At 37.0% G+C, this 22,509-nt stretch overlaps 1 non-coding gene across 1 annotated transcript; it reads left to right on the top strand.

Annotated features, from left to right (window-relative positions):
- Positions 1-16,240: 16,240 nt before the first annotated feature.
- On the top strand, positions 16,241-16,347 carry LOC133787563 (small nucleolar RNA R71). Its single transcript, XR_009872578.1, has one exon. It is a non-coding gene; the product is annotated as a small nucleolar RNA R71 (small nucleolar RNA).
- The last annotated feature ends 6,162 nt before the right edge of the window (positions 16,348-22,509 follow it).

The raw sequence follows: 22,509 nt of genomic DNA, 5'->3' as shown, positions 1-22,509 counted from the left end.
GCATAATATTAAACTTGAGAGTCGTCAACGACAACGACGTCAAGATCTTATGCTCAGTGCTTTGTTGAAGCAGGTTGGTGAAATGACTCCTAGTTTTACTGTTGACTTACCAGACCAGGATTCGGACGAGGACGATGATGCCGACGGGGGCGGGAATGATGAGGCAGGCAGTACTCATTTATAGAACTTCTTATTTATTTATTTAAAGTTTAATTTATTAGACATTTATTTTACTAAACTACTTTTATAGTTTCATGTTTGGTGGAGACAATAAATATTAATAGTTGTAATTTTTTTATTTATAAAATTTTAATTTTAATTTTATTTCTAATTAAATAATATTACTAAAAAATTAAATAATTATTAATATATTAAAATCGAAAATTATTAATTAATATTAATATATTGAAAATAAAATTAGTAATATAATTAAAAAAATTATTTAAAAAATACTTTTAATGGCGCAAAATTACGTCGGCAAAAGTCTCAACCCTCAGTGCATATATACACTTTTCCCAGCGCAAAAACGCGCCACTAAAAGAGTCAACTTTTGTCGGCTCATTTTTGCGCCGCTAAAAGTGTTTTCCACAATAATGTGACAAATTTTTGCCGACGCATATTTATTTTTCCTGGTACATTTTTTCGTCGCTAAAAGATACTATTGCCAGAGCATTATTTTTTGCATCGACAAAAATAAAATTAACGACGACAGTAAGTCGCGGACCTTCGCCGGCAAAAATTTGAATTTTTGCCGGCGCAAAACCACACTTTCGCTGGCAAAAGCAAAATTTGTTTTTGTAGTGTAACAAGAGGGGCCTGCTTTTTTTAAGCATTATAATCATCACAAACCTTCTTGATGGGACTACACATGGTGTATTAATTAGACAAAAAAAATTTATTATTGATTATATTTTTGTTTAACTTGTTGCAGCCGCCTACGTAAGACAAAAAGAAAAGAAAATGATGGGTCAGTGTCTGTGTTGTCTGGTAATACTGCTGAGATGTTGTTGTACCTTGCTTATTTATGTTATTATTATTAATAATTTCCCAGTAAAACGACTGTCTTTCTGTCGTCGTCTGCTATATTTTAGTGTATGGAATAATATTGGAGATTACTGATCGATCAAACTTAAGTCAAACTTTTACAGTTACTGGTGGAAGAATAAGCATTCATTGGCTGGTTCATTCGGCTTCGAATTTAAGTGACCAAAGTTTTTGGTTTATGTGAAACTAGACCGGTTGAGTTTGAATTAGTAGCACCGTATTTTACATAATAATATTATATTATTCTACTCTATTACATATTCACAAACAATAATAATTAATTTAGTTTTCAGGTTTCTTTAGCATTTGTTGAGGTTCATTATTGTTTCAAATGATAGATTTATAATGTGAAGACGAGTACAAAATTATATAAACTCGTACTCATTAACGTCAAACACAAAGTAAATAATTTTCATATAATATTTGAGTATATGAATGAAACTTTATATTAGAAACATACATCTTAAATCATGAATATAATGAGCGATTTGCAGTCTCTATAATATGCAAACAGCAAAGGAAGAGCAAGAGGGATGGATATACATGAATGCTAACCCACCACACACACTCACCCATTCATCAATTATTTGGTATGTGAATTCATTGTGATATGTGAATTTAATGATTATGTTATTAGAAATGCATGTTTAAGTGAATTAAATATGCATGTGGGTCAAATTTGGTTATTAGATGCTTATTTTAATTTTAGCCCGTTAAGGGCATAAATACAATATATTTGTATGATGTGCTTGATACCACAAGAGTGTGGTGATATATTTGTGAAATGCAATCCGAGATAGTCCTAGGGAGCGGATTAGCTAAATAATCACAACAGGGTCGAATACCTAGCTCGGGGGGAGCGTAGGGGTATTTTGGGAACATTGTTGGTGTTCGGGATTTACTGAGTAGCGGGTAGTAATTTAGCGATTATTTGGGCATGTCGGGATTAAATGGGAATTCGTAGGAACACTCGAGGATTTAGCGGGATGTGGCGATTGATAGGATTCCCCTTTGTGGCACTACAGGATTAAGATGGCTTTAAGGGTATTTTAGACATTTTGGAGGTTGGGGGATAAGTTTGAACTTAGACATTACGCAGCTGAGACTCTAGAATCACTTAGAAGAAACACATAATTCTCGTAGCTATCCCACTTTCTCTCTCTCGGTTTCCTCTCTTTATCTTTGGTGCTTAAAAATTTGAGGACTCTAGGCAAAGGAATTGGAGGATTGGAATGGCTAAGCTTGGGGATTAGCTCAAGGTTGAACATATCTCAGAGGTAAGGGCCTAAACTTAATCTTTTTTGTATAATTCTGATGAGAATTGGAAGTTTGCATGGGAGTTGGGTTTTGATTTGGTTTTGAGTGTTTGGTAAGGGTATGTAATTGATACTGAATTGCTGTGATGTTTAGGCTATGTGGATGAGGATTCTAGACTTGATTCTAGGTTTAAATGGTGCTAGGAGTGTGAATTATTGATTTAGGCTCGGGGAAAATGTAGTAGAAAGCTTGGTTTCTGGGTTTTAGGGGCTCGCGCCGCGGCCTTGTTCATTAGGTGTCGCGACCCGTTTGAATATTGAGGCCTGGGGGCCTCAAAAATTTTCCCAGGCGCCACGGTGCAGGGTATAGCACGCGCGCGGCCCGTGTTCTTCAGTAGAGAGAGCTTTGCTCTCTTACTTGAGCGCGCCGCGATTCAAATGGGAAATATTGGTTGTTTGAGGGTTTTAAGCTAGGGAACCCAAATATTAATGCTCGGGAAGGATTCTAGTACCCAATTTAGTAGAATCCACAGTCCTAGAGGCTCGATTAATATTCGGAAGTTCTTATTTGGTTTAGGGCTTGATGGATGGTTATTATAAATGTGTTGTGACTAGGTTTTGCAACAAAGCTCGGGTTAGAGAACCGTGCTTAGGATCGCGGTACTCAATTCGCTCGGGATACAGGTAAGAAAACTGTTGTACCCATAGAGTAGGGTATGGCTCTATTGTTTGTGTTTCAGGGCAGGGACCTATTGTTTATGTTTAATATATGTGTGAATATCTGCAAATTTTATGTTGTGTTATGCATGTTTATGACTGAATGGCGAGGGGTGAGAACAGCGAGACCCTCCAAGGGTTCTATATCCACCTGCTCGGTGAAGATCACGATCCCAGGGCCTGGTAAAGCGGCATAGGCCGCTTAGTGTTTAGTCTGTTGACTATTTGTGTTGTTATTATTAGATTGGGTTATGATTTGTATGTGTTGGGTTTTCTTGCTGGGCTTTGGCTCATGGGTGCTCTGTGGTGTAGGTAAGGGTAAGGGAAAGGTCGACCAAACATGAGATGGAAAGCGTGGAGCGACGGGTACATGTTCGGCCTACCTAGCTGCCACGGCCAGGGTTATTTTGGGAAATGTATTGTAACGATTTTCTTTTGTCGCTTTGGTCGACCGTATTTACATTTTGAATTGTAATACATTTTCTAAACAGTATTTTGGGATCCCAACTATATAACATTTTTATGATTTCAATGAATGTCCAAATCTTTATAATTTATTTCGTTAAACGAGTTTTATTTCAATTTAGTCTCGCTTTTAACCTAAAACCTCTATTAGCGAGCTAATGACACATTTATAACTCACTTGGTAACGGCTCTAAGGTAGTAGGGCATTACAGTGCCCTAGGATATGGGACTAATAAGTCACCCCCAGGCCCATTGCCCTATCCTCTGTATAACCAGCCTTGGAGCTGGCCCAGCGTACCTAGCGCTTAATTTTCCATGACAATTGGGTCGCACAAGCGTATTATGCTCTCCTGATTAGGCCTAACCATATCGACAAGCGCTCAGCGCGCTATTGTCTCCCTTGACTGATAAGTCAATGCTTTTTGACTAGCTCTCAGCGCTACTGCTGTCCTTGACTCATAAGTCAAGCTAACCTGCATTCATCATATAAAAAATATCCAGATATAGAGCATTCAACATGCTTAATCAATCATTCACAGAAATACTCATAATCATGCACATTTATAGGGGCCCACACCCAATCAAAACTATATTCAACATTCGGGCCAAGCCGTAATCATGTACATCATGTATTGGGTGCAATTTTCCTACCTCAGATCCGAGTGTAATGTAAAAGAAGAACGACCCTCGAGCACGATCCTGATCCCGAGCCCCTAGCAATAACCTAGTCATAACCTAGTATATAATCTTGTCAATAACGAGTAAATAAAGGCTTCCAAACTGAGCCCTAGCCTCCGGGACGTTGAATCCTACTAAACTGGGTAGTTGGATCAATCTCGAGCTCTTAGGTTTGAGTTCTCGCACTTAAAACCTCCCCAAGGCCCAAATTTCCTTAAGCGTTACGGCCCCCAAGCATTTGACTCACGACCTGCTCAAGTGAATGGCCCAAGGCTCCTCCCTGACTGCATCGGCGGCGCGGCGCACCATAATAAGCACTACGACTCAAAAGGGCCAACGGTACCAGCTTCTCCCTCGTCCAAGAGAATCGCAGCGCCCGAAGAACAAGGTCGCAGCTCAACCTACAAACTCTGTTTTTTCTCCATTTTTTCAAGCCAAATCCCATAAACAAAGTTCCCAATCAACTCAGCAACCCAAAACCATCAAAACCCAAGTTACAATCCAATCAAAAACTCATCAAAACCATAAAATCTAATCAAAGCGTAAAAACTCAAAAACTCATAACTTAAAGCTTAGATTACCTCCAATTAAGTCATTTCCCATCTAAATCCTCTGGCTATCAAGGTTCTAATCTTCTCTAGAACCATTATGACTCTAACCTTGCTTGAATCTGAGCTCTAAAATTCGAGTTTCCTTCGAAAATGCAATGGGCGGTAAAGAGGAGAATGAGGGAGAAAGAAAGTTTGAACGTGTTTTAGTTTTTGTCAAGTTACTTATAGCTCAGGTAACCTTAAGCAAATCCCAAGGCTCGGGTTACCCAAAAACGCCCCCGAGGGTAAAATAGTCAAAATCCCATGAATTCCCTCCTGATCTCACTAACTCCCAATATATCCTCGATTATTCATTCTCATAACCAATATCCTGGTAATGTGCTAAATACCCAAAATACCCCATAACTCACCCCGAGTCAAGTATTGGTCCCGTTGTGACTTTCATGCTAACTTGCTCCCTAGGATCGCCTCGTACTGAGTAACCCAAATATATCCACATAATAATGTGCTCCCACACATATATCCCATATACTCCAATTATACCCCTAACGAGCCATGAAAATTGCTCTTCTAATAAGGAACGGGCCCACATGCATATTTAATACACCTAAACATGCATATCAAGTCATATTATAATATAACTCACATAACCAGTCAATGATATATGTATATATCGCATAAACACATAATTTACCATAGTTTGTCATCCTAGCCCCCTAATCAAGGCCTTAAGCCTTATTAGGTAATTTGGGACGTTACAATTGTATGTTCCATGCGTACCCTATTTTGCAGGTTAGTTAGGGAGATCAACTGCCAGATTTCTCAGGGACATGTCAGCTGTAGGAAGGACTGGGCTCGTTCTACCCGGATATGTGGTCCGGGTTCATTTACCGACGTTCATGTTTGTTTACCAAGACTTGGGTTCATTTACTGATGGCAGGTTAAACGTTGAGGATGGACCCGAAGACTTCATCTGGATCCCACATGATGGGATCCGTCTCCTAGAATGGATCGTCCACAACCATAATCTGAATCCCAGAGGATAGAGACTGGTTGTGCCCAAGAAAGTGGTTCGGGCCTGCATATCAATTTCGGCCCCATTACTATGGTCGTGCTACTTGCAAGTTATTGAGCTTGGCATGGACCAGGCCGATAGGGTTTGGTTTCTCAAATTCTCTGGGCCCTAGTTGGGCTCAGGCCTCTCCCGAGAGCCCATGAAACCCGTTTAGCTGTGGCACATGTCCAAGGTGGAAAATATGGATAAGATTTACCCCCCAAGTCTTTGTCCGTGTTCGCACGGTGGAGACTTGCCTTCTTCATCCCAGATCAATCACCTGTTTCCCGGTTCGTTTAACTAAGTCTCGGTAAATTTACCATGGCCCGGGTTCATTTACATAGGTCCAGGTTCATTGACTTAGGGGCCAACTGGTTAATCCTCGTCCTTTCGAATTCTCATTGTTCTAGACACGTGTCTCCATGTAAATGGAACGTTTGTGCCATTCGCACCCAAATAATCTGGGGAAAATCCTTTGATGTCCTAAGTGACTGGTGGATGTTAGAGCATTTTCCAAAGCGTCCCGTCTATACGAAAAGGTGCTTTGAGCACTTGAGTTGATTGTTTAATGGTTTTGCATTATCTAGAGCCATCAAATGGGGATTGGCTTGGGATTTTCAATGTGGGCCATTGAATGAGGGATGCGCGGATTGTGGATTGACGAATCCACGATTTAGCACTTGATTGGGCTAGTTAATGCCTCTGCGCCGTCCGAGACTGTAGGATGAGGATTGTCTTGGGATTCTCACTATGGACCGTTGGATTGAACAAGAGCTTTTCTTCCTATATATACCTCAGTAGGCTCCCTTCCACACTTTTACTGATTCTAAATGTTCAAACTAGAGAGCAGAGAGTTAAAACTCTGAATGTCCTAAGTTTCTGACAAACTTTACCGACGACAATTGCATTTTCAAGCTTATCTATTTCCGACGAAGTCTTCCTTTGTTCACCCAGAAGATACCTTCGTCCCGGAAAACCCTACTGAGAGCGTCAATGAACTATTGAATCGCCTTCTCAAGTTCACAGTTGTCGACGTTGTCGCTCATACCTCAACAAGTCCCAAATCTACGTTTACTCAATAATTTCTCTGGTCATTTCCTTATTTTCTTTCATCAGTTTTGTTTCCACGTTGTTTCCACGAACATGTAGTCGTTAGGTCTGCGACCACCGTGTAGGGTAGTTCTAGGATGTGGTAGTGATGAACAGTTGGGAACTTTTTAGTTGATACTCCATTCTGTAGATAACTTGATTGATGGAGCGAGATGGATTGCTTTGAATCATTGAACCCAGATGCCTCAAATTTGACTGGGTGAATTAGTTTCCTTTTGCAACAATATTTAGCCTTTAGATCCTGAATCATGCTCCTAGGACCTTAATTGTTCCCAGATCTGTGTCCGGAGGGGCCTCTCCAAGAAGTTTTAGGAGAATCCCCGTACCTTAACCAAATTTTCAGTTTTGGTGTTGACTGCTTGGTTCTTGCTTTTCTTGTCGTTTCCAAGTTTTTGATCATTGGTCGTGGCGTCACCCTCTACGCAAATGATATAGTGAATGCGGGCCCCGTCATCCTAGAGGGGCACAACCTTCCCACTGGAAATACGTGGGAAATGGGCGTAGAAGTCAACGAGTTCCGGAACTATTGGATGTTGAATAAGCTAAAAAAACCTTTCAGGATTGAGTCAACTCCGGGGCTTTTCTTTAAAAGACTGGCCTCGAAGAACGAGAAGGCCCATACTGGAGTGGGCGTGTTCGGGGCCTGGAGCATAGGCCATATCAGCGTGGGAGCCATTCTCCCATTTAATGACTATTTCGTGCGATTCCTCAAGTTTGTGGGGATCGCGTCGTTCCACCTTATACCCCAGGAGTATAAGTTGTTGGCGGGGTGGTGTATATTTTGGGCCTATAAGAAGATCCCAAAGCCCACCCCCACGGAGGTGCTATACTATTATCGGTTGGAGCCGCAGCTGAACTCCAAGGATAAAACAAGGGATGGATTTTGTCAGTTGAATAGTCGTGGTGTCTGTCCGGCTCCATACAGTTCTTGGAAACATCCCCCGGATGTCAAACACTACTGGTATATGACATCCAGGTTCCTCCTGGAGAAGAACCCCACTCTGGTGCTGGACTTTCAGCGTGTGGGTAAGTTATCCTTCCCCATTCTTCATCTCGTTCTTTGTTTCATTTTTTCGATACGCATGTTCTTGTGAACAGGTCTGTACGCTCAAACCTGGCTACAAAAGTTTATCTTCGACCGAAAAAAGATATATGCCACCTCTAGTGCTGAAGATCTGTACGTGGGGGGGGGGGGGGTTCGTGACCACGAAGAATCTTCGACTAACCAGACTGATTATCGCCCATCAGTCGATGGATGCCCCCAATCTCTAGGGTTTGCAGTGCACGATGGACCCCTCCCTAAGAGAAAAATTGGCCCTCATTCACATTGAGGTGGTGGAGGCTGCGGTCTGAGCGAACGTGGAGAGGTTGAAGAAGGAGCTTGCGCGCTTGGTGGAGTGGGCCTAGTCCAAGGAGTCGGATGCCTTGCATAAGGGGAGGTAGCCCAGCACTGGAGCTCCCAAGGCCAGGATATCGAAGCAAGGTAAAACTCCTCTGATTTTTACTTATGCCCCTCACGTTGAGGGCTTTGTTAGGAATATGCAACGGTACCAGGATTATTTTACCGAGACTGTTAGCAAGGAAGGAGGTGGGACAAGAAAAAGGAAGGCGGACTCTGTTGCCACGTCATCTGCAGAGCGGCCCAAGAAGGCCAGGACAAAAGAGGACTTCACTATGGTCGAGGAGCATTCCTATGGTGATAGTCTTATCATTAAACCGGAGGTCCCAGAGGCTCCCGAGCTTTCCATCAACCCGACACTCCCTGGGGAAGGGTAGTCGATCAACCTAGAGGAGAGGATGAAGATGGTATCCCAAGCCTGGGACTGGGGGCGCGACAAACGAGACGAGGTTGCCCAGCCCTGATCATTCGCCGCAAAGTGGAGTTCATCGGAAGTTCAGAGGCCTTTAACGCCACTAGTAGATCGTGGATCGGTTGGTATCCAATTGGATTTCAGCCTAGGTTAGGGCAGGATGTGGCCCTGTTTGCTGCTTACTTGCTCGCCCAAGTGGGAACATCCATGTACATTCTTCATCTCAAACGCTATGCAACATTGGCTAACAACAATGCCCTCTTCATCTCCCAGGACATCTTGTTTAATGCCAAAATCATGACAACCACTAAGCGGTAGTTGTAGTAAAATCGGGTGGTCGATCCACACGGAGGTAATATAAAACCAAAAGATTAGTAGAAAATTACACAAAAAGTTAGTAACATGAAATAAATAAAAATGTAAATTAAAAGATATTTTAGATGTTGGTGTTGTCTTTTTGATGAAATGAAAAAATGAGACAAGTGAAATAAAAGCAAGGTGTAATCAAGAGTTTGAGAAATAGAAAGGTTTTAAGAATCATCCGTATGCTTGTTTGATTACTTAGTTACTTGATTTATAAAAATACACAAGTAAATAGTTCACATCCCAGCATTTACTTGGAAAATCTAACTTTATAGTCCATATTCTTTTCTAACAAAAGTTAATTTTAGTTATAAAGTTCTTTACTTTAGGAGCACAATATTAATCTTATGAAAAATCTAAAAATGACAAAATACTCAAGGGCAATAATGCAATAGAAGATTGGACATAAAACTATGTATCAATATTACTTTTGCTAATTAGAAGCACATAGAAAGAGCATGACTAATCCTATATACTATTAGTTCAAGTAAATAAAGATAACAAAAATATAGATGAGGATGAAAGAACATAAACAACTCAAATGCATTATATTAAGAATATAGTAAATCAAAGTGGTAAAATAACATCGCTAGCATATGGAATCATCTCTAACCTTCCTAGGAAGATTAGGCCATTATGCTCATGATTCTCCAAAATTCTAAGAAGAAAGCATGAGAAGCAAGAGAGTAGAAATTTTGCTGTAGTTTCTTTATTCTAAAAATTACATACAAAATGTGAAAGAAGAATCTCTATTATTAGAAGAAGAAAATGACTAAAAAGAAATTAAATTACAAATGAGCTTTACAAAATAAATATGAAATATTAATAATAAAATATGATTTTGAAAAATCAAATCTTATTATTAATATTAACCTAGCTATTTTAGTGAATAATGAGCATTTTGCAATTTTTCTAAAACACCACAAATTATGAGCTTTAAAGCTCAAAAGGGAAGGTCCAAGGCCTAAAGTTCATAAGAGAGTGGACTGGTGGCAGGCTGAAACTTTGACCCAACCGCAATCAATGGGAGCACGCCACTTGTCACGACAGGGCTGAAGGAAAAGGCAAGTTGATCACGGGTTGGGCACGCGGATAGGCGTGTCTGGGTGCAGCTGGGTCCGCGGGTCATTGGGGCTTCAGGCGGATGGGCTGGCTGGGCTGAAAGGAAACCAGGCGGGATGGGCTGAAAGAAAACCAGGCGGGTTGGGCTGAAAAAAAAAAAAAAAATTAACTTACAATAATATCATTTTTTTCAGCTCTTTTTTTTCTTCTTTTAATTAGGCTCAAATACATTATAATTCATATAAAATATTTTTAAATTAAATTAAAACTAATATTTTCCATTTAAAGAATATATCACAATAAATTCAAGAAAATATTAATCAAAACTTAATTTAATTTGAACTTTAAGCTTGATAAAATGATATTTTTGAGCACTAATCACAACCCCCAACCAGCTTATTGATAGTCCTTAGCAATTCAAGCAAAAAAGAAAATTGTCAAGTTTAATAATCAAGTCAAATCATGCAAAATCATCTAAACATTTTCAAAGCATTAGCAAGAAGTCAGAGATTACTATCAAAACTACTTCAGTTGCAATTCTAGAGTTGTGTGTGTGTGCACCAAACCACATTCATTTTTATCGCAAGTTATAACACAAATAGTATTGAAAAATCTCAACAGTATAAATGTCTCAACTCTAAATTCCTCTCGGGCATTGAAATATTTTTAATAGGAAGAATAACAACACTCTTGGAGTTGGAAATATAACAGTTTACGCTCTAATTAGAAAAGATAAACTTTTTCGGACAAGCAATTTGAACAAGTATTGATCATAAGATAGGCATATTAACTTATTGGAATTCAAATGACAAACAACATTTGAGATTTACATGAGAAAACTCAAAGACTAAAATGACAACTAACTAGAGATGATAAATAAGAAAAGGAAACGATTAATAATAATTTATTTTTATAATTTTTTTAATACAATTACACAAAGCAGAAAATAATAATAGAAAGAATTTTTTTTCAACTACAAAATAATAAAGGAAATTGTTGCTCTTGCTCTCTTCTTTTCTTTTTTCATTTTTTTTACTATGTTTTTCTTTTCCCTTTTTTTCATTTATGTTTTTTTCTTCTTCTTCTTCTTCTTCTTTTTTTGACAAGAAGCAACACAAAAAATAAAAGGAAATTACAAATAAAATAAAATAAATAGAATACAAATTTAAACTTTATTACAAAGACTCATCATTCTTATATGAAAAATATCCCTCTAGTAAATGTCATGTTTTAAATTCCAAAGATGTGACTTTACCAACTCAAATGATCAATAAAAGTTCAAAAAGTTGTTTTCTCAACTCTCACAACTCACCAAGAAATGAAAAACTTTAAACTTGAAATTTCTCTGCACTATTTGTGTTAACAACCAATTTATCACATGTTTGGAAAGTGCACAAAAGAACTCTGAAAATCACTTCTTAATAGTTAAACATATTAAAAACTAACTCAAACCAACAAGTTGTACTCATGCTTGGATGATTTTGAAAAAAAAAAAAGACTTAAAAATTCAACACGACAATAAGATTTTCCAAATGAATTCTCACCACCCCCAACCAAAAATCTGACAGTGTCATCAATGTCAAAATAAATACTCAATGAAAAAGGTAGGGAAAGAGAGCACCTGGAAGATGACCATGTCCATGAGGCGAGAGCATAAATAGCCTGATAACAATACTCCAAAACAAACAAAATACAAGAACGAAAAACATACAAAAATAAAAGAAAGACAGAAAAATAAAAATAAAAATAATAATAAAAAAAAACAAACCATTCAGAATTTTAGAGTGTATAAATTGGGTCCTTAAGAAGGAACTCTTCAACGTGAGTCACACTCTCAATGTAATGCTTCAGTCTTTGGCCATTGACTAGAAAAATTCTTCCATCGGTGGGGTCCTCGACCTCAACAGAACCATTGGGAAATACTTGCTTCACTATAAATGGACCAGTGCATCGCGATCTCAGTTTACCAAGCTGCAAGTGCAAGCGAGAATCATACAGATGCACTTTCTGATTTGGCTCAAAATGTTTTCACAGGATTTTTTTATCGTGAGCAATTTTCAACTTATCTTTATAAATCCTGGAATTGTCATATGCATCGTTTCTCAACTCCTCAATTCGGACAATTGGAGTTTGCGATTGAAACCTGCGACATTAAGATCAAAGTTGAGGGCTTTGATAGACCAATAAGCTTTATGTTCGAGCTCGACAGGTAAGTGACAGGTTTTTCCAAAGACAAGTCGATAGGGAGACATCCCAAGAGGGGATTTGAAAGCAATGCAGTATGCCCAAAGAGTGTCTAAAAGACGTGTAAACCAATCTTTGCGGTCATGATTTACCGACTTTTCTAGAATGTGTTTTATCTCCCTATTGGCTAACTCTGCTTGACCATTAATCTGTGTATGAAAGGCATTTGCAACTTTATAAAGTACACCGTACTTGCGCATAAGAGCTTCAAAAGATCTGTTGTAAAAATGAGTGTCTTCATCACTGATGACAGCGCGAGGAGTACCGAACCTTGATAACAGATTTTGTTTCAAGAATTTGACAACTGTAGTGTTATCATTGGTTCGACAGGGTAGCCAAAAGAAGGTGGAAATGGTCTCATAAAGTCTATCCCCCAACAATCAAATATTTCGATAACAAGAATTGGGTTCAAGGGCATCATGTGCTGACTGGACAAGGAACCTAACTTTTGGCACCTTACACAAGAACGATAAAAATAATTAATGTCTTTGAATAGAGTGGGCCAGTGAAGACCGCATTGTAAGATTTTTGCAGTGGTTTTCTTCAAAGAAAAGTGACCACCAAAAGCATCATTGTGGCAAAAATTCAGCACACTAGACACCTCATCATCGTGGATGCATCTTCGCATGATTTGGTCGGGGCAGTACTTGAATAAGTATGGGTCATCCCAAAAGAAATTGTGCACCTTGACCAGAAATTTGCACTTGTCTTGTGAACTCCATTCAGATGGGAGTTCACCTGTTACTAAGCAGTTCACAATGTGAGCATACCATGGTAACTTAGTAACAGAAAGCAATTGTTCATCGAGGAAATCATCATAAATAGGTGGACCATCCGCAGGATCGCTGAATTCAAGTCAGGACAAGTGGTCCGCGACGACGTTTTAAACACCTTTCTTGTCCTTGATTGTGTATCAAATTCTTGCAAAAGAATGATCCATCATATTAATCGCGCCTTAGCTTCCTTTTTGGAAAGGAGGTATTTCAAGGCGGAGTGATCCGTGAAGATCGTAATAGGTGACCCAATCAAATAAGATTGGAATTTGTCAAGGGAAAAGAAGACGACAAGCAACTCTTTTTAGTAGTGGAATAGTTCATTTGAGCACTATTGAGAGTTCGACTTGCATAATATACAACAAAGGGTTTCCCCTCCCTTCGTTGTCCTAGAATAGCTCCACAGCAAAGTTGCTAGCATCACACATGATTTCGAAAGGAAGACTCCAATCGGGTGATTGAATGATGGGAGCAGAGGTGGGTGAATTTACAAGCATTAAAAATGATTCCTCACTCTTAGGTGTCCACTCAAAGGTAACATCTTTGGCTAGGAGGTTTCTTAGCAGACGAGCAATCATTGAAATTTTTTGTATGAACCTCCTATAGATACCAGCATGACCAAGGAATGACCTAACATCTTTGATAGTCTTAGGAGTAGGCAAGTTGGAGATAAGATCGACTTTGGATTGATCAACCTCAATTCCTCTTTCAGAAACAATGTGGCCTGGGACTATGCCAGAAGATACCATGAAGTGGCATTTCTCCCAATTGAGCACAAGTCATTTCTCAATACACTGTTTAAAAACAACTTCAAGATGAAGAAGACATGTATCAAAGGAATTTCCAAAAACAGTTAGGTCATCCATGAATACTTCGATTGATTTTTAAATCATGTCACTAAAGATGCTCATCATGCATAGTTGGGATGTAGCTGGTGCATTACACAAGCCAAATGGCATATGCCGAAAAGCAAAAGTGCCAAAGGGACAAGTGAAAGTGGTTTTATCTTGATCCTCTAATGAAATCTCAATTTGATATTAGCCATAATAGCCATAAAAAAAGCAATAGAATGGATGACCAGCTAATACCTTTGATATCAGCAAGCGTCCAGCCTATTGCAGATTTATGTGTTTGCAGTAGCTCGAGTAACTAAAATTCTTGAGAATTTTGAAGGTTGGATGAGATGATAACTAGAAAGGTTTCACTGTCTCCCAATAAGACATGTTTCAAACCCTCAGGTAGTTGGGTCAATTGAAAAATTGGCACCTCTTCCACTTAAGTTTTCGGCTGTGCCCTCTCACGAGGTAGCTTTTCAAAGCGAGGTTTCCAAAACTTAGTCCTTCTATTGCGTGAGTCTATGTGATCTGATATTGCAAGGGTAGACTCAATAGAACCGGGACTTTCATTGTCAGACAACAGGAGGAGTTCATCAAGATCATCGAAGTTGCTTCGCAATTGAACCTCCTCAAGAATTAAAGTGTCAATCATGAATGTTTGATAACAGTCATCATAGTCTCGTGGTTGTTTCCCGATGTGGAGGATATTGACTTCAAGAGTCATATTTCCAAATGATATCTTCATTAGGCGATTCCGACAATTGATTAAAGTATTTTTTGTAGCAAGGAATGGTCTTCCGAGGATAATAGGAATTTTGACTCCATGTTTACCATAGATTGGGTATCAAGAATAAGAAAGTCCACAGGATAATAGAATTTTTCAATTTGAACTAAAACGTCCTCAACAATACCCCTAGGCTTTTTTTTTGGAGTAGTCAGCAAGCTGCAGCACAACGGAATGTTCGTTTCATTTCTCCAAGACTGAGTTGCGAGTACACAGAGCAAGGCATGAGATTTACACTCGCGCCAAGATCAAGTAAACTTTGCTGACTTCATGAGTCCCAATTTGGCAAGAAATGGTGGGACAACCAGGATCTTTGTATTTCGGCGGTGTCTTTTGTTCAATCACCGCACTCACTTACTCAGTCAAGAAAGCAGTCTTCTTGACATGGTGCTTCCTTTTTGCAGTGCATAGATCCTTGATGATTTTTGCATAAGCCGACACTTGTTTTATGATGTGAAACAAAGGAAGGTTAATCTTCACTTGTGTCAAGTGCTCAAGGATTTCAGCTCGGTTATCAGGAAGTGTCCCAACAGGTTTCAAAGCCTGGGGAAATGGTACTTTTGGAGAAGCATTGAGTGGTGCATTCTCGGAATTAACTTTTGGAGTACTAGGAGAGATGGTTTTATGGATAGGTCTTGCAAAGTTTTACCACTTCAAGTTGTGATGGCATTTACTTCCTTAACACTTTGATCATTGGAATTTGAGGATTGGGCCATGTGTTGGTCTTGTACATTGAATTTTCATTGTGAAGGAAGTTTGCCTTTTTTCGGAATGGCTAAGGATTCAGTCAATTTGAGAATTGACATTTTATTTCCTTGATTTCTTCCATCATTTGGCGATTTAGTTTGAATTGTTCCTCTATGAATGCATGAAAAGTATTCTCGAGAGAATTTCGTTGTGGATGAGCATTGTATTGAGGTGTAGAATACACCTTTGATGGTTGAACTTGTTTCTCATTTCTTCATTGGTTTCCAGACGATTGAGCTTGGTTGGAATCTCTCCAACTAAAATTTGGGTGGTTTCTCCAACCAGGGTTGTACGTATAAGAGAATGGATTGTTATATGCCCCTAAGGCATTGTATTGCTCCTCATAAACCACACTCATTTCATTAAAATCTAAGCAGTCCTTAGCTAAATGCTCCGTCTCTCCACAAACAAAGCAAGGTTCTTGCAGTTCTGCTTGAGCAATATGTGCGATTTTTGGCCATTTTTCGTCATTAAGACCTTAAATTGCTATTTTAAAGCTTCAAGTTGAGCCTTAACACTATCCTCTTCTCGAAGTTGATAGATCCTAGATCGTTTATGTCGGCCAGTGCTATCAGTAGCACTTGGACCAGTCCAAGTGTGAGATTTATTTGCGGTTTCTTCGAGATATTCAAAAGCATCGTTTGGCTCTTTTTTGAGGAATTCACCATTGCATAGCATTTCTACAAACTGGTTCTCACAACTCTTGAGGCCTTCATAGAAGTAACTAACCAAATGCCAGTTCTCATAGCCATGGTGCGGGCACTGATTCAACATATCTTTGAATCTTTCCTAAACTTGATAGAGCTTTTCATTGTCCTTTTGGGAAAATGTGGAAATCTTTCATTTTAGACTGTTGGTCTTATGGCTAGGGAAGTGTTTTAGAAAGAAAAATTTGGTCATTTCCTCCCATGTTCCAATAGACCTAGGTCTCAAAGAGTATAACCAGCTTTTGGATTTGTCCTTCAAGGAGAGCGGGAAGAACTTTAGTCGCATAGAGTCGGCATTTTCGGCTCGATTATAGAGCGTGGCTACTACCTCCTCAAATTCTCTAATATGCACGTATGCGCTTTCATTTTCCATTCCATGAAATGTCGGCTAGAGTTGAATCATGCTAGGTTTAAAGTCTAATGCGGACATATTAGGAAGGAAGATAATGCATGAAGGCGTTGAAGTGCGAGTAGGATGGAGGTAGTCATTGAGAGTTCTTAGTTGGATTTCATCATTGCGAGCCATTACGAATGAATTATTATCAGCTAAGGTTTGTGGAGAAGTAGGATTGGTGGAAGGAGTTCCAGAAGGAGTGGTGAATGAATTGGAAGAAGTGTCACTAGAAGTTTCATGATGAGTCATCCACTATCAGAAATCATAATTAGATTTATTTTTTTATTTTATTTTTTTGTTAAACTTGTTCCCATGTAGGTTTGGAGGTTTTGGGGTGATCTCCAACGCCTTACTAGAACTCCCCGAGGCTACTGAGTAAGTATGGTGGATCACAAGTTAAACATTTTCGACAAAACAACCTTAAGCAGAGTGAAATTACTTATTTTGACAGAACAAGCTTGTTCTTCTTATAGTAATAAGTTAAAAAATGTAATAGTGCAAAGGTATATGCTCGAAATGTACTCAGACCGATTGGGAAGGTTGCCAAGGTACCGCTTTAGACCCATACTTGCCTAGACAGAACTCCCCGAGGCTCCCAGGTAAGTGTGGAGGTAACACTATCACAAACCTTATTCAGCAATCAATCTTTCTAGACAGAATAATATTGGTTTTTACCATTTGTAATATTACACAATTGTTCCCAATACTAAGTGTTTTATGATGAAAATTTTATGAATAATTTTATGCAATTTTAAGTTTTTTTTTTTCAAGCACGTACTAAATTCTAAGGAAGACTAAGGAAAAAAAAGAATGATAGATCTAAACTAAGATCCTAAAGAAACAAAATAGTCAACACAAAAAAAAAATTAAAGAAAAGAGAAGTGAAGTGAAGATAAAATAGCAAGCTTAATCTTTTTTTTTTTTTTACAAATATTTATCAAACTAAAAACAAAAAATAAAAAGAAATTAAGGAAAGAGAAATGAAATTAGAGTTAACTAAAAAGAAAATATGAGTTTTTTTATATATATATATATATATATATTTATATAGTGATTTTTTATGTATCCAAAAAGAAAAAAAATTAAGAAACAAATAAGTATATATATTTTTTTGGTTTTTTTTACGTTTTTTTATATATATAATTTTCCCAATTTTGTTTTTGTTTTACCAAAAAAGAAAAGAAAGAAAGAAAATATATATATATATAAATAACTAATTTTTTTTTTGTTTTGTTTTTTTTTTAATACTACTCAATTTAACTAAAAATTAGTAAATAAAAAAATAAAACACACCAATGAAAAAAAAAAACTATACTAACACAATATTCATACAAACAAAAGTATAAATAAAGATACTAACATTTTGGTAAATATTTCGCTAAATTTTTTGAAAACTACCTCCCCGGCAACGGCGCCAAAATTTGTTTAACGCCCAAATTGTGACAACCACTAAGCGGTAGTTGTAGTAAAATCGGGTGGTCGATCCAGAAGAAGGTAACCTAAAACCAAAAGATTAGTAGAAAATAACACAAAAAGTTAGTAACATGAAATAAATAAATAAAAAAAGTAAATGAAAAGAGATTCGGGATATTTGTGCTGTCTTTTTGATGAAATGATGAAATGATAAAATGAGACAAGTGAAATAAAAGCAAGTTGTAATCAAGAGTTTGAGAAATAGAAAGGTTTCAAGAATCATCCATATTCTTGTTTGGTTACTTAGTTACTTGATTTACAAAAATACACAAGTAAATAGTTCACATCCCAGCATTTACTTGGAAAATCTAACTTTAAAATCTAACTTGAGAAATAGAAAGGTTTCAAGAATCATCCATATTCTTGTTTGGTTACTTAGTTACTTGATTTACAAAAATACACAAGTAAATAGTTCACATCCCAGCATTTACTTGGAAAATCTAACTTTAAAATCCATTTTCTTTTCTAACAAAAGTTCATTTGAGTTGTAAAGTTCTTTACATTAGGAGCACAATGTTAATCTTATGAAAAATCTAAAAATGACAAAATACCCAAGGGTAATAATGTAATAGAAGATTAGACATAAAATTATGTATCAATATTACTTTTACTAATTAGAAACACATAAAAACAGCATGACTAATCCTATATACTATTAGCTCAAGTAAATAAAGATAACAAAAATAAAGATGAAGATGAAAGAACATAAACAACTCAAATGCATTATATTAAAAACATTAAATCAAAGTAGCAAAATAACATCACTAGCATATGGAATCATCCCTAACCTTCTTAGGAAGATTAGGTCATTATGCTCATGATTCTCACAAAATTCTAAAAAGAAAGTATGAGAATAAAGTGAGTATAAATTTTTCTATAGTTTCTTTACTCTAAAAATTACATACGAAATGTGAAAGAAGAGTCTCTATTTATAGAAGAAGAAAATGACTAAAAATAAATTAAATTACAAATGGGGTTTACAAAATAAATATGAAATATTAATAATAAAATATGATTTTGAAAAATAAAATCTTATTATTAACATTATCCTAGCTATTTTAGTGAATAGTCATTTTGTCATTTTTCTGAAACACCACAAAATATGAGCTTTAAAGCTCAAAAAGGAATGTCCAAGGCCCACAGTGCATAAGAGAGTGGGCTGGTGGTAGGCTGAAACTTTGACCCAACCGCAACCAATGAGAGCACGCCACTTGTCACGGCTGGGCTGAAGGAAGAGGCAAGCTGGTCACGGGTTGGGAACGCGGGTAGGCGGGTCTAGACACAGCTGGGTTCGCGGGTCGCTGGGGCCATATTGGCTAACAACGATGCCCTCTTCATCTCCCAAGCCATCCTTCACTAGGCCACGATGGTAAGCCACTTGTTCATCTCGTTTTTTTTTATACTGTCGTTAGTCATTTTGTGTTGTTTATAAATATACTTTGTTTCAGGCAGCGTTTAGATTGCTTTGAGTACAATATGTTTTCTCTCTCAAAAATCGAACCCTTTACAATGAGACTATCAGCCCTATTTATAGAGTCTGGGGTCATTAACACTAATCATAAGTAATTAATACACATTCTTCCCATTATTGGGGGACTGATATCGCTCAATAACTCATAAGTGGTCGCAGTAGTAATCAGGCTATATCGTATCCACAGGGAGGTAAAATACAAGTAAAAAGAAAGATTAGTAAATTAGAAATAATAAACTTTGAAATAATGTAACTTTGAAAAAAGAATATATTTTTTTTTAAACATTAAATAAACAAAATCTAGGAATTAGAATCAGAGAGAAAATATGGAAGGCATAAGTTTCATTCATGCAAACATATATATATATATTTTAATAAAATTTATTCATTTTACTCAACTATAATTCTACACCATTAATTATAGTTGGAAAATATATATAATAAAGCTCACCTGAAAATATGTTCTTAATTAAATTATACTAACTTCTAATTTTAAAAACCTATCATATTATATACCTTAGAGCGACAAAATACCAATGACAGAATGTAATAAAAAGCATATAATATAACAAATATCCTAAATTAATTCAAGAGCCTAAATTACATAAGAAAAGCATGACTAGACTTATGTAAAAGACACTAATAAATTTAGAATAAAAATTAAAAGAAAATAAATTTAACTATAACAATTTCTATAGAAGTGAAGAACAAAATAAAGAGTCAATATATTAAAAATATAATGTGAAACATGAACTTCACTCTAGTATTTCCACAAGTGAATTTAGCCTAAAATAGACATTATTTTCACTCAAAGAAATGTAAAAGAAATGAAAGAAAAATAGGAAAAAGAATATTTTTCTCTCTAATTATACTCTCCACCTTAATTCCACAATATGATGATTTTTTCCTACTTTTGGCTCTCTATTTACAGTGGAAATATGACCCAAAATGTGTTAAAATGGTGTATTAAAGAGTGGGAAAATGGCTGCAAAATTGGTACAAAGTGGGAGACAAGTGCAGCAATAAAGGAGACACGCTGGCTACGTGTCACACACCGATTGGCTCAGTAGTGGAGTGCGTCAGGCGCGTGGGAGACAGCAGTAGGCGAGTGGGACAGGTGGCGGGATCGAGTTGGCTCGACAGCTGGCGTGTCAGGCGCATGTCACGCGGCTTCGGCTGGGCTGGGCTGCTGGTTTGTAGCGTCCCAAAATTTAACTTAGTTAGCTAGATAGTAGTAGTTGTAGTATTTTAGATTCCGTGGATTTTGGTTCAAACCGGGACTTAGTTGGAAACTCATAGCAATAGTTATGAATTTTATAAGTTTAACCTATAGTTTAAGAATATTAATTATAACATAAGGTTTGATTAATATTGCTGGTCCTAGGTGTATTATTTATTATAACCTAAGGTTTAGATAGAGTCAATAAGAATATGACACTTGTCATAAGCATGATTATTAGGGAATTAGAGTTTGTTATTTTATGGTTAGTTAAGAAATTTGTGGATTAGGTTGTTATTTAGATAATTAAATAGATTTTTCCGTAATTTTAGGGCACTGTAACTTCCGACCTATTTTTCACCTAGTTATGTTATGAATTTCAAAAAATATTATTTCTAAAAAGTTGTAGATAATTGAATTATCTTTCTAACGGTGTAAATATGGTCTAAATCTGAGTTCTACAACTCCAGTTATGTTGATTTTACTACAAATGAGTTTAGAGTTACGAGATTTAGGAAATTAGAAGTTAGGATTCTATTTTTTTATTTTTTTATTTTTAATTTTTAAAATAAGCTTTGACTCTTTAGACCTACCTTTGAACGATTTGACCGAGTCCTAAGCCTTTGACTGAAGAATATTCAAATATTTTCAATTAAATTCATTATTTTTATTCAAAGCCAAAAAGAAGATCTTTATTCCTAGAACTCTATAAATAGGACTTAGAACCCAGCCCTTCCATTCACTCTTCAGCTATGATCAGACTCCAAGGTACTAGTGAGACCTTAAGAGTGATAAACACTTGGGTTGGGGAAAATCTTTGCCATTCTTAAGCTTTATCAAACACTTGGGAAGTGAGGATTAGAGTGTTTCGGTATTGGAGTTAGACCAATCCATAAGGTCAACTGAGGTACCCTTATTCTTAAGTTCAATTCTGTTTGATTCCTTAGTTTCTTTAGTTTTTTTAGTTTTCATTCATGTTCTAATTTTTGTTATGGTTTTGTAGTTAGGTTTTGAAGTTCTTTGAACTTAAGTTGTCTTTTTGATAAGTTTCCTCTTGGTGGTTTAGTTATATTCCTTTCATCTCTTTCTTTTAAGAAATACTCATTATTCTTATTATTGGTTTAGAAGTGTTCCAAGTCCCACATTTGTTCTCATATCCCGGTTTTGGTAAGGAAAATTAGATAGTTTAGTATTATGATCTAGTTTATGTAATGTTTGATATAGTTTATGTTTGTATGACCTAACATTTCAGGTGCAATAAAGGGGTACGTGTGTCTGGACCTAAGGTGTCCAATGATGTATGACGGACTATGTCTGGTATGCTCGGTTGCCAAAACTTTATGACGCACCTATATCCGATGTATGACGGACCTTTGTCCGGGGCTTAATTGCCACCCCTGTATAAGCACTTATCTTTTTATTATATCTGACTTGTTATTTTTAGTTATGATTATGATATATGACCTATAGTTATGATTTATGACCTATGATTTATGATCTATGACCTATGACCTATGACTTATGACTTAGAGTATGACCTGTGATCTATGACTTAGATTTATGATTTAGAATTATGACTTAAGATATGATATGATCTAGATGTTTGTGTTTGTATGACTTTGGTGAATATATGTTATGTTTGATTATATGACTAACCATTGTTTGTATTTTCCTTACTGGGCTTAGAAGCTCACTCCTTATGATGTTGTTATTTCAGGAAATTAAGGATAGAAAGGCTGGTGGCGAGTGG

The sequence above is a fragment of the Humulus lupulus genome, chromosome 6 (assembly GCF_963169125.1).
Source record: "Humulus lupulus chromosome 6, drHumLupu1.1, whole genome shotgun sequence".
Classification (NCBI taxonomy): domain Eukaryota; kingdom Viridiplantae; phylum Streptophyta; class Magnoliopsida; order Rosales; family Cannabaceae; genus Humulus; species Humulus lupulus.
The sequence above is the reverse complement of the archived record's forward strand: the minus strand, read 5'-3'. Positions and strand labels throughout refer to the sequence as shown.